The sequence below is a fragment of the Lolium rigidum genome, chromosome 7 (assembly GCF_022539505.1).
Source record: "Lolium rigidum isolate FL_2022 chromosome 7, APGP_CSIRO_Lrig_0.1, whole genome shotgun sequence".
Taxonomy (NCBI): Eukaryota; Viridiplantae; Streptophyta; class Magnoliopsida; order Poales; family Poaceae; genus Lolium; species Lolium rigidum.
This window is the reverse complement of record NC_061514.1, coordinates 327,066,203-327,078,863: the sequence shown is the minus strand read 5'-3', so window position 1 is coordinate 327,078,863 and position 12,661 is coordinate 327,066,203. Positions and strand designations below refer to the sequence as shown.

Sequence of the window (12,661 nt, the reverse complement as noted above, 5' to 3'; positions counted from 1 at the left end):
AAGTACATGTGACTAGGCAATGTGCTCCCAACAACCCCGTGCCCAAGTAACCACCAAATACGAGTAATACCTGGGTCCTAGGTAGGTTTATCAACTAGCAATTCTCCTACATGTCAAAATATGTTGTCAAATGCTGAAAGCACTAATGCTACAGAGTAAAGTGGGAATTTCAACAGATAATGTCCATCATGGTCTGGCATGAACTAACGCTACACAGTAAATAAAAGCACCATTTTCATCCCACTACAGTTTCCATTCAAAACCCAAAAAGGGTTACACGATATGCCGAATAGCTCCAACCATCCAATTAATCCCATAGTGGCACCAAAGAGTGCATGAATAAGCACAATGGTAGCATTATCGCATAGTTATACTGTGGACGGGTCATAGGTCATAAAAAGAATTTGGCAACCAAATAACATCGAGTACTAGTGAACCTGGTTGTGAAATGAAAAGAGGGCATCACAATAACATGCCTCATATTTTCTCTTGCTCAAGGGGTATGGAGATTTTCAAGCTGTTCCTTGCTTCCTGTAAGGTAAGAGATACACTTCTGCCTGTACTTCATCCTTGAAACATACACATCAAGTTCGCCATCTGACTTGGAACTGAAAAAGATACAAGGTCACTTCTTTGCCCTTGATCATAAAACTACAACCTCACCAATGGATAGCCGGAAAAATCAAGCACACAACCTCTAAAGCTAGAGATGAAACAAACCTGGCAGGATTGTACAACTTGGAACGATCTGCTCTGCTTTTTTCTCTTCATCCTTTTCTGTGACGTACCAAACCTGAATTACATGTGAACAAGCAATTCATGTAATATACCTTTCTAATAGTGATAATCTGAATCTGAAGAAATGAATATACAATGCCACTTTACCCAGCCAAGAAATAAATATAAAGATAAATAAAATTCATTGTTCATGGACATCAGTTTCTTTTAACTTGGAAAATTTACTACTCCCTCTATGCCGGTTTAATAGGCTTATTAGAGAGTGCATCGCAAACAAGGTGAGCGATAGGTATAGATAGATTTCCAGTGAATTTTTTCAGCCAAACGATCCCTCATGGTTTGGGAAATAATTGCAGGGATAAGAAACAACGGTCAATCACCCACGTCAATCATGGTGGTCCTTTTGCCCGCAATGAATTGACCAATCTTTGCTCCCTAATTAATCGGACATTACTACTAACCAAGACTAGCTTCTAGGGACTTTACTATCACAATGAACCCAATAAATCGGTATGGAGGGAGTATTATTTTGACAACAACAATAATATCAACCGTTTGGGTGATGTTGATGCTATATTGTTGATTCAAGCACTACAATATCCCCAATCCAGACCATCCACTTAGTTTAAAAAATGGAAAATTTACGTGAAGAGAAATTAAACTATGACAATTGGAAAAGTTATTTTGAACTATGGATGCTTCTGGAAATGTTAGGATATTTCATAAGAAGATATATTAAACTATGTCATTGAGAATAAAATCAAACTACAGAATCACAAACAGACCTAGGAGAACAAGGATTTATTGCTTCTAATGGTAGAAGCACGTCAATGAAGCCAGACATCATTAAACTAGGGCCGTCCCCTCGGTTGCCCGTCCGTGTTGTACGAAGGCCTGAGCATAAGGACATGTAGCGTGGTAGCGTTACTGGAAACACACTACCTTGTCCTGAGGTTCGTTGTTGTCCAATGAGTTTCTTGGGCTTTAGTTTCCTAACCTTCCATTTCACCTTCTCATCGTTGGATGCCCATGACAGACAAGAATCCTGTAATAGCATCACGAGTAAAAGTTAGGCATTAATAACAAAAGAAAATTATGTTCGGACAAATAAAGTGCAGGACATGAGGAACATAAGTTAGCACATAAACATACAGTTCCAAGTTTTAGATTCATCCAAATACCTCAAATTATTGGTACCTAAGTTACTCCTTGTAAACTTTGAAGTTGCTCAGTTGATTAAGTTAGATGCTAATATTAATTTGTCAGCCTGGGTCAGAGGGATTAATTTCACAGCTGACATCACTAACAAAAGTAGCTGCATACGACAGTTCTGGTTCAGCGATGCCGAAGCTGATCCGACTTTGAGAATAGCAGAGCACGCATAGTACTGACAAGAGCTAGAGTAAAAGTAGGAAATGTGCAACATATGAAACTAGATGAACCCTTGAAACCCTTAGTTATAGCAAGCTCAAAATAATATTTGATCTAACAGCGAACAACGACCCTAAGGATAATCGATAAGACCAAAGCCCCATGTTGATTCAAGGGCCTCAATAATTCTAAGCTTCAAGACATCTGTAGAAAATGTCTTAAATATATTCGATGCTTATCTTGTTTAGCACATACTCCTATCAGAAAAGCATTCCATCCTAGGTAATCAAAGACCACGCACCTTCTGCTGCACCTGACCAATGGATGCCCCTGGCACTACTAATCTTGTTCAGTACATACTCCCATCAAAAAAAGCATGACGCCGGGATCTGGCAAACAAGGCTGCCTTGAAGCCACATCAGGGGCATACTGGTCTGGTTACACTACCTTAGACACCTGCGCCACGCAGAGGGAAAAGCATCAGTAAGAGCTAAGGTGATGAGCTTGGCGATTATTCATTAAATAGTCAAGTAATAACATTATACTGCAAGACCCATGCAAGAATATATAAAGCCAATAGAGATCAGACACACACAACTGGATGAATATCTAACAAACGGCAAAATCCTTAAGTAAATTAAGTTCAAATGTGCACTCATAGTTGATTATGAGATAGGACAATACATTGATCCAACCATTTTATGAAATGTGGATTTGCCTATATTTCACAAAAGCTTTATGCCATTACTACTCACCAATGAAACGAATAAAGCCAGGAGTGAGCTCACCATCCCAAAGATGTACCAAGCATGTAAGACTTTGACATATCAAGAAAAAATCGAGTCGAGCAGATTCTCAATCTTCTTTTTCCCGTTTTCCAATAATTTCTCCTTGGACAAGCCTCTTCTCTCACCACAAGGCTCCATCATCTTCTCCACAACCATCGGCTGCTGATTCACCTGGTCGTTCTGGAAGCACAACTATCTTATCCTCATCGGTCCATCTGGTCTGCAAGAAAAAAGAGGTTTCATTTATCAATTGCAATTCAAAGGTACAATGCAACAACAGAAGACAAAACATCACGGAAGAGAAGTTATGGACATGGAAAGTTATGATATCTACAGACGAGGGAGAAAGCGCATATGGACCTAGAGGTATTACCAACATAGGACTTATCCTAGGATGAAAAGTGGTTGCGCGCTCACGCTCCACAAGTTCATCCTAAGATTCCTCTTCTGTACCTCCTCTTGAGTTTGTTGTCCATCTTTTCTGCACATCAGAGCAGGAAGATCAGTATTTATTGAGAGGAAGGTACCACAAAAAAAATCATAAGTACCAGCCAAATTTATTCAGCATTGTCAAGGTCAACAAGTAAAATAATAATGTGAAACTAAACTTAGTTTAGCTTTATATGGTGATATTGATTCTGGTTAACTAATAAAGAACATGTGAGAAACATATGAAGCATGATAAACCGTAAGTTTGGATTTACTCGCTTGGTGCAGGCTGCAGTACTAGCAGCACACAAAATTCAAAAATTCAAAATGGTCATTCTATACTACCTATATATGCTTATAACTTATGTCATATTGCATTCTCTAGTTGTAATTGTTTTGCAAACTTAGAAAACATAGATTGGCGATTGCAACACAAAGCAAAGGAAAGAAGACCTTATGAATTCTAATCCCAGTATGATATGAACCTATCGATCTAGGGTGAATCCGGACTTGATACATGTCCAGGATCCAACAGGACTCCGGTTCCGATCCAAACTGCTGCTAAGCTGCAGGCTGTCCTGCAGCTGGCTTGGGCTTCCACCTGCTAGAGTGTATTCCCCACGTGCCATGATTTAACCTTATTACAGTTTTAGTCAACCTGAATACTTGGTAGATCCTACAAACCAAAATGAAAACAAGGGATACGGAAGTTGGACATACATACTTTGAGGGCAGTATAACACAGTTGATAAACACAGCTGTATCTTTTTGTTTCGAAAAAAGCCTAACAGCTCTGGGGGGTAATTTATATTTTGCCTACTGGAATCCTAACATCCACAAATCCGCTACAATTATACGTCGTGCACAAAAGCTGATTGATACTTTTTATCAAAGGTGATACATATTTCAAACTGGGTATTGAGTACCCTCACGTGCTAGCTGGTGGCCTCGGCCCATCAAGGGTCTACAACAGAAGGTACTGCCATCAGATGTTGATGGAATGACTCTGCCTTCTGAGCGCCCATTACTCGCTCTCTTACTTGATATCTCCAGCAATAGCAAAATGAATAGGTGCATATCCTACAACAAGATGAACCAACAGAAATATCTAACCAACAACCATATTAGAGGCTCACACGGAATCTACAATCATAAAAGAAAACTTGTATACTGCAGCAGCAATGCTATGTGACTGTAAATATGTCATTCGCCAAGAAAAATAGATAGGTTTTCTGCAGCAGATTGGTGGGCTGTTCCACTTAATCATCAGACCATGCAGCATTAGTACCAAGCCCTAAACCACTTTTACAACATAGATATAGGATATCGCCATCCATACAACTGTTGTAAAAATTTCTTCCCGTGAAAGTATAAGCTCCAAAGCTATTTTTCTGTACGTCTACACTAATATAAAAAACATAAGAGGGGTTTGATCCATATAACATCAACCAAACGATTACCTGCATCTAAAGCTTCAGAGTTCTCCAATGATGCATCAATTTAAGTCGTACCCACATAATCATTACCCTTAATCACCTAAATCTAACTATTAGGATTAGCCTAATGATGTGGTTCCAATTTCCACACCCCACGCCCACGTCATTTTCCATATATCCGCCGCCTGCATAGATTGTACAAAATCTGTGGCATCCACTCAAAAAAAAGAACCACCCGTCATCGAGAGCAGGCACGCCGTGACCTCCCAAGACCTGACAATATTTCCTACTGTGTCGCCCCATGCATCCCGCCACGCATTTCCTGCCCCGCAAGGTCTTTTGAGCATCCCCCATTCCGAGGAGATCCATGCGATCCTCGATGGACAGATTGTGGTCATCCCCGGAGAGGTGAGGTTTCTGGTGTGGAGAGGTATGCAGCCACCGCCAACCAAAACAAGGCGAGAACGACCATGATTCAAAGGAAGCCAAGCTCCGCGCGAGACTGAACTCGCCGATTGCATCTAAGAAGCCGAAAGATCTCACGGTTCTCTCTTGATGTCCATCAGAAAATAATCTCTAAAATTTGTTCTTGACGATCGCAAGGATTTGAAACATGCAGACACCAAGGTGAGTGAATTTGTGAAAACACTGGGACATCGATGAATTATGTTCAACTCTGGGTGGTTTCAATAATCAGAAGACACTATTCCAACGGGAGAACGCACACCAACTTCAACCTCGGTTTATTTTATATAAATGGTTTGTATTGACTAACTTTTTTTTATCACATCTCATTTCAAATAAAACTGGACTCATACATGTATAATAGTCCGTGATCCAACACGATCAAAGCAAGCAGAAACAGAGTAGAATCCTGAGAAAGAAGGGAGTGTTGGTATCGACCTGTAGGACAAATTGTATTGTGCAATGCATTATCTTATATTTGAAAGCGAGAATGCTCACGATAAATATTTTATCTATTTGTTTGTGTAATATTTTCGAGAAGGGATAATTGGGCAGATGATCCAAGGTAAGAGGTAAATTGCATTTGAGAAATAGTGTGGCACTGATATAGCTACCAGTAACTCATTCAAAGGCATTAGCTTGACAGATCTATTGATTCTTCCTTTAGTCTACTACAATAATAAATTTGCAGTGTATTTTTTTTGAGTTCATATCAGTCCAAAGGCGAGAATGCAAGATATTGCTAGTGTTTGCAAGGGGCCAGAAATTGTATCCAAAAGTGAAAGTAGGCACTGCACAACTGCTGCTAAGTTGCATTTTGTGCAACCAGTAGCAAACAGTTTATATAACAATAAGAAGCAAGCCAGTATCACAAGTAAAACCATCTGACACTTGGACATATTCACCAGGCAGCAGAAAAGAAACACCACGGCCATTGCACAAGGAATAGACATGAAGGAGGAGAGGGGCCTCACCGGGTAGGTGCAGGTTAGGAGGTCGGGGACGGAGTCGGCGGCCGCAGCAACAGGAACGGAGTGGTCTTCGGCAGCAGCAGGTCGAGGACGGAGTCGGCGGCCGCAGGTCGAGGAGGTTGTCTAGCTAGGAGGTCGGCGGCGGCCGGGAAAGCGACCACCATACTCCTCCTTGCCTCCCTGCGACGAGCTCCACGATGGCGGGACGCAGATGCCGCGGAGGAGCGCCGGCCGCCCCTGCTGCTTGGGCCGTCGCCCACAGCTGGAGCATCGAGGCCGGAAGGCGCCATGGCTGTGAGTGGGGGCGTGACCTGCGCTCCGGCCGGATGGCGAGGACAAGGAATGGTCGGGAGGAGGTTCTTCTCAACGCCGGCCGGCCCCTAGAGCATGGCGGACGCGTGGGGCATCAGTGGGATTGGCCTAGGTGGGTGGGATTGGGAGTGGCCGGCCGGTGAACGAGCAGCGAGCGACGGCGACGGCGACGGCGAAGAGATGGATAGGAGAATGGCGAGGGATTGGGGTGACCGGCCGGTGAACTGCAAGGCGGGGAGCAGCAGCGAGCGACGGGGGCGGCCGATTGAGTGAGAGATGGATAGGAGAAAGGGGATTGTGAGGTGAGGTCATGCGCTGTGCGTGCCTTGCGATGTGAGGTGAGATTTTGTTGCTCCCAGTTAATCCCACGCCTCTTTTCCAGCCGATTAGGTTTGGTAACTCACACAAATCATGGTATTGTATCATAAATTTCTCCTACTAATGACATCGGCTACTCATCAATCTCAATATTGATTTTTTTTTACAGTGAACAAATACCATAATAGCTGGGCTGGCTCCTCGGGTTTTGGTTTGTCCGCTAATTATTACCTCTCCCTCCTCGATGCGTTTGCCTATCCGAGTTAATGACTCTCCACTAATCCTTCTCTCTTCCCAGTAAATTTCGTTAATTAATGCGGCATGCAATGCCAGTTTAGAGAGAAATAAAATAAACACGTCGCTTGATTTTAGGGACGTTAATTGTATATTCTTTGATTATTACTCCAATATTTGAAATAGAGGAGGGAATTTGGATAGCCAAACAGAGGGAGCCCTTCCATTAATGCACCGCCTACGGCAATTAGGCCAGCAATTGCAGGTTTGAGCAAGCTATTGGAATAAATTTATTGTTTTTTCATTCACGTACTATTTGATGCGTGATTTTCTATCATGTGGTTGCATGTATATAGATATATACTTTTAATAAACAAACTCTATTTAAATTAACCAACCGTCAATCTCAAGACCCGCTGGATCAGTTTCTTGGACCCAGTCTCTCGAAGGTGCTCATAGGGGTATGATGTGTGTGCGCGCGTTCATAGGAGTGAGTGTATATGCGGATATATTGTGTTTCGCTGAAGGAGTTCTTTTTCTTGAGAGAACACGGGCGAGTTTGAACACCACGAGCTACCGTCCTCCTGCCGGCGATGAGTCGACGATGTCATGAGAGAAATGAGGAGAAACATTGTTGCCGACGCTAATGGTTCCATGTAGACTGCTCACAAAACTATCGTTGAACCGGGGCTCGTCGACTCCAACGATCAACCTAACATGTACAATTGCACGAGACGAGCTACGACATGGTCTTACAACTCATATATCCTCAGTCGGAGTCCTCAAGAATATTGGAACTAGGTACTTAGTTGATATTCTAGGTGTAGTGGAAAATCTCTCTGTTACATTCATTGCTTGCATGTGTCGCATCCACCGTCACGTGCTCAACATCGTCAACGAATATATGTTCTTGTACTCGCACATTACCTCACTAACACAAAATACCGACTCAACTCCCCAAGATCAGCAACAACAACCCGAATCCGCACATACCAAAAAAACAATGAGTGATGAGCTTCCATGCGAGATGAAGGCGGTGCATGTAGGGTGGGTGCCGTTGTCCGGGAAGTCCAAAAATTATTTAAATATAGGCCTTAAAACACTCCCCCACTTGCTAATGTATATGTAGGCAGTAAACCCAAGTTTTGAAAGATGATTGAGGGCAACATATATGAGGAATCAGCTAAGGTAAACGGAGAGTAACGCAAGTACAGGGGACGGTTACGGGAAGAAGACCATCAGTTTGATCAAAGCTCGAGGATATGAAGAGGGACGATGTGTAGATGCTGGATCGACATTAGGGTGTGGTCCAGGGAATGAGCAGGCCCTCAGCCTGTTTTGACGAGTTTAGTTCTTTCCTTGCTCGATTAACGAGAGGGTAGCCTAGTCGGCCCGTGGAGTAGAAGCCCATACATGTTGGCCAGGCCATTCGATGGTAATTAACGCAGAGAAGGGGTTCCAGCGATGATTCAAAAAGATGGATATACACGAGATCTAACGGTCCAAAGTATCAAATCGACGTGGATTGGCCCCGGTGTCTTAATTACATATTACTTATGCAATAATGGTGCTCTCGATAAACACTTCAATGCTTGGTTTGACTTTTAACTTTGACCTATGAAATTCTGCATATTAAATCTCGAGCTATGTAAAATATTTTAATCACGGTCATCGTTGGAGATGATTTATGTGAATCGGTGTTGCGCTCTTTATCGCTCTTGGCAATCTTTGGTGTCGGAGCCGTCGCGCACTGTTGTCATCATCGTCGCTAGTTTTTTCCAAGGGATAGTTAGTAACTATAATTTATTTGATTCAATTATTTTATGCTTTGGGATTTATTACCTATTATTTCATGTGCCATTAGGCTTGTTATATTATGCTAAACATCGATATATCGCTCGTTGGAAAACCAAGGATGGCAAGATAGTCACCATGCACACCTTACTGGTTTGAGCACCCTTATAGTCATCCTTTTTACGACAATGTACACCCGAGCAGTGGCGGAGCGTGACAGATACCTAAGGGTGGGCCGGTCAGTAGAGAATGGGCCATTTGTCTGCTAATGGGCTAAATTTGTGACAAAACATAAGGGAATGCTGGCAGGAAAGGGTGGGCCACGGCCCAGTATGGCCCACCGTAGCGCCGCCACTGCACCCGAGGTCTTGGCTAAGTACATACTTATATTTTTGTAAGTTTGGTTGACATAATCACCACTAACTACGAGAATTAAATTCAATATTAGTCCATTATTGTCAGTGGCAGCGTATATGTACCAAAGCCATGTGTCCAAAAAAATACTTTCTTTATTATACTAGCAACGTTTTTACAATCTTGTACTAAACAATGTTTTGTACTTATATCCCATGACCTTTACATCACCATCTTCGATGTGTGTGTACATTGTCAAGCTAATGTCGAGGGTGCAACGCCCGACAACAACTAGGTTGCACACCTGTTGTCCCCGATGTCTTAGTTGGAGAGCTATTTGGGAGTTATGTTGAAAAGTGTACAACTTTTTTTAAAAAAAAAACTTTAAGCTTTGGGATGGAGGTAATAGTGTTTATGGTTGTATCATCATGAAGTTATACCTATATTTGCATGGATGTGGGCCTTGTGTTGGCCCGGGAACCCATCAATGTCTACTTTGGCATTATGATGTGGGCCTTCAATACACGAGACAACTTTGGCTCTTTTCATCCCTCTATCCCTTGGGATCTAGCCTAAGAGGAGCAATGTTATGATCATGGTGTTACAAGCAAAGTTATCTTAGCATCCTAGGAAGAGCGTTCACCATGATGATGACAATTCGGTGTCGCATCGTCTCGGTCGTAGCCTTTCGCCAGAAGCACTCTAGCTGGTCATATAGTCTCGGGGTATAGAATGTTTTTCCATCGACACTCCTCAATGCTCTTGCATTTGGTGCATGCACATCCCCCTCCCGATTTTTCGGTGGTGGTATTTCTACAATCGCTAACATCATCGAAGCTCCTAAAACCTAGCATATTGGCTCAATGTTTCTTAAGGCGTTGTTTCGGTTCATGGCTTCTTGGCATGCGCCTGACTCCGTCGCCTCACACCAGCGCATGTGGTATGGTCGTGAATCTGCAGGTCCTCCGCCATCGTTGGGCCACGGCTGGTTTCCACAAGGCGTCTACACGTAAATACCCGATTATCCGTGCTGTCCTTGGACTTGGCATGCCGCGACAGATTTTTGTCATCCAATCTTTTCCAAAAATGTCTCTTGGAATATATCCCAATGATGACATGTGCTACCACGTGTATAGTGCATGCATGTATCCATCCATCAATTCCACTCTTAAGTCCTAACCAACCACGCAAGGGAGTTTGCATTTTGAAGCGTTATTTTGGACCCAAAATCATGGACGGAATTTTGGCCGGCGACACTATATCCATGATTTACCTACCACTTTACTCTCGCGCATACCCGACTCATCGATCTACCTCTGAAACTCGCCGGCCACCCGCACCTCCGCCGCCCCAGACCACCGGCGGCTCCTCCCCTCCACCTCTAGCGCGCCCAGCTCACCAAGATAGACGCAGCCTCCGCCCTCTTTCTCCGCGACCTCGCCCCATTCTCGCCTCCGGCCGGGCCACCCCGACCTCGCCACCGTCCGGCGCTGCTCCGGCACCGTACCTCCTGCAGCATACCTCGCCGACGCGCCTCCAATCGAGCCTAAAACCTCGCCGCCGCGAAGCCCTAAGTCGCCGCCCGGCCGGCATCGTGGTCGTGGACTTCAATTTTCTTCCGCGTCACCGACCTCGCCTCGCCGCTCCGTCCCTCGACTCCCTTCACCACCGGGTCCTCGCGCTTGGAGGCCGTGACCATGCGGATGGAGCCGTCCAGCGGCGTCGCCGGCACCGCAACATCGACCACCGCAGGTCCTTCTCGAGGTATGAGCCTTGCCGCAACCCACAACCCCCATTCCTCTTCTCCCCAGTTCTGAAAAAAAATCGCATCTTCATTGTGCAGGCAGACGGAGGAGGGCTGCTGATGGTCGCCGCCGTCGGCGGGATGCACTGGTAGCACGATGCAGGTGAGACCAACTCTTCGATCTCCTGCACAGATTTTCAGCTGCAGGAATTTTGTTTGGGAGGAAAAAATGCGTCTGGTTTATCACGGGTATAATCGATCAGTCAATAAATGTTCAGAGTGTTGTGCGAACACGAACCAATGTTGCAGGACAGCCAGGATATATAAAAATCCGAACTTGTGCTAGGTTCAGAAGTTTGCTATAGGATTGGAGTAGCTTAGTTTATACTTGAAGCTTAGACTGACAGATTCGAATTTTTAGAATTGGTTGTAATGATCTAACGGTGTACTTGGTCATCTATTTGAGTTCTTTTCATGTCTAGAACCAACCTAGTATTTTTAAGGTTGGCAATCTTATCATTTGGTTCAAATCTGATATGAATTAGTAATTGCTAGATCCATACTTTGTTATCCATAATCGCGAGTTAATGGATCATTGCTACGCTTTGTGCAAGGGGAAGAATATGAGCTAGCAAGGGGAAGTAGCTGTAGCCTTTTTACACCTCACAAGAGCTTGGCCATTGGTTATGGTTCCACAAAGAATATTCATTTTTATTACTGCACACAAGATCAGATTGTGTAGAATGAATCTAGTCATGCTTATTTTGATGCATAATGTAATCGGTTGCTTTTAGATGTCACTGACAATTTCATTTTTTGTGGTTGGGTGCCGTCTCAATGCCTCCACGTCGCCCATGACGCCGACATGCACCCGAGCTGCTGCTTCCGGACTGGTGGGGGAGCTGATGCTATAACTGGCACCACTCCAGGGACATCTACAAGGCCGGCGAGGGCAGCTCCAGCTTCTGAGCAAGGGGCGGCAAGGTGTGCTTCGTCTGCACTGACCAAGGTGATGACACACAGGTAGTACACGCTTATGCCCAAGGTGGAATAATAGCTCCTTTCTGTGTTCTTTTTTGGGAGCTGTTGGTTTAGAAGGAATTGAACTCATTGAAAGTAATACATCCATATAACTTGGTCTCTGCTAATCGTATGTTACAAGATCCAGTTATATGAATTGAATAATATTAGTTGTGGTGTCAAATTTGCTTCTTTCTGTAATGTTAGTGAGCTGAGCAGCACCATGTACGACCTTCCGTTTGTTCTTCCAGATTTAATGCATGGAATTGTTCTAGGTTAAATGGTAGAGTTTGTTCAGATTGGGTTGACAGTAGTTCAAATCGGTTTATAAATCTTTTATGTGTGGCTGGCCTAGTCATTTGACAAGGGTTGTGATTGCTGCAAGGTTGAACTGCTGTTTTGATGTCCTTGGAACCTGGTATACATAGGGCTGGGCGTTGCAAGTTGAGAACCTGGCATACATAGTGTGTGTGTGTGCTATGTATCTGCCCCAAGTTCAGAACCTGGGTTCAAGATGTGCATCCATGTTTTGTTTTTCTTGAGTTCGATCGGTGCCTATGTTTCTTTTCACTCTACTGGTGTTTCACTCTACTTGGTCATCTATTCGAGTTCTTTTCATGTCTAGAACCAACCTTGTATTTTTAAGGTTGGCAATCTTTTCACTTGGTTCAAATCTGATATGAATTA

General features: G+C 43.8%; 1 long non-coding RNA gene across 5 annotated transcripts; it reads right to left on the bottom strand.

Moving 5' to 3' along the window:
• Window positions 1-482: 482 nt before the first annotated feature.
• Window positions 483-6,231, bottom strand: LOC124669315. 5 transcript variants are annotated; one of them, XR_006992122.1, is made up of 7 exons: window positions 6,202-6,224; window positions 3,271-3,378; window positions 2,898-3,117; window positions 2,411-2,565; window positions 1,524-1,783; window positions 721-793; window positions 483-608 (listed from the first exon to the last, which is right to left on the bottom strand). It is a non-coding gene; the product is annotated as an uncharacterized LOC124669315 (long non-coding RNA). The 5 variants fall into 5 exon arrangements; XR_006992124.1 differs by having other exon boundaries at window positions 3,351-3,378; XR_006992123.1 differs by lacking the exon at window positions 6,202-6,224 and adding an exon at window positions 4,259-4,367 and having other exon boundaries at window positions 3,258-3,378.
• Window positions 6,232-12,661: the final 6,430 nt, after the last annotated feature.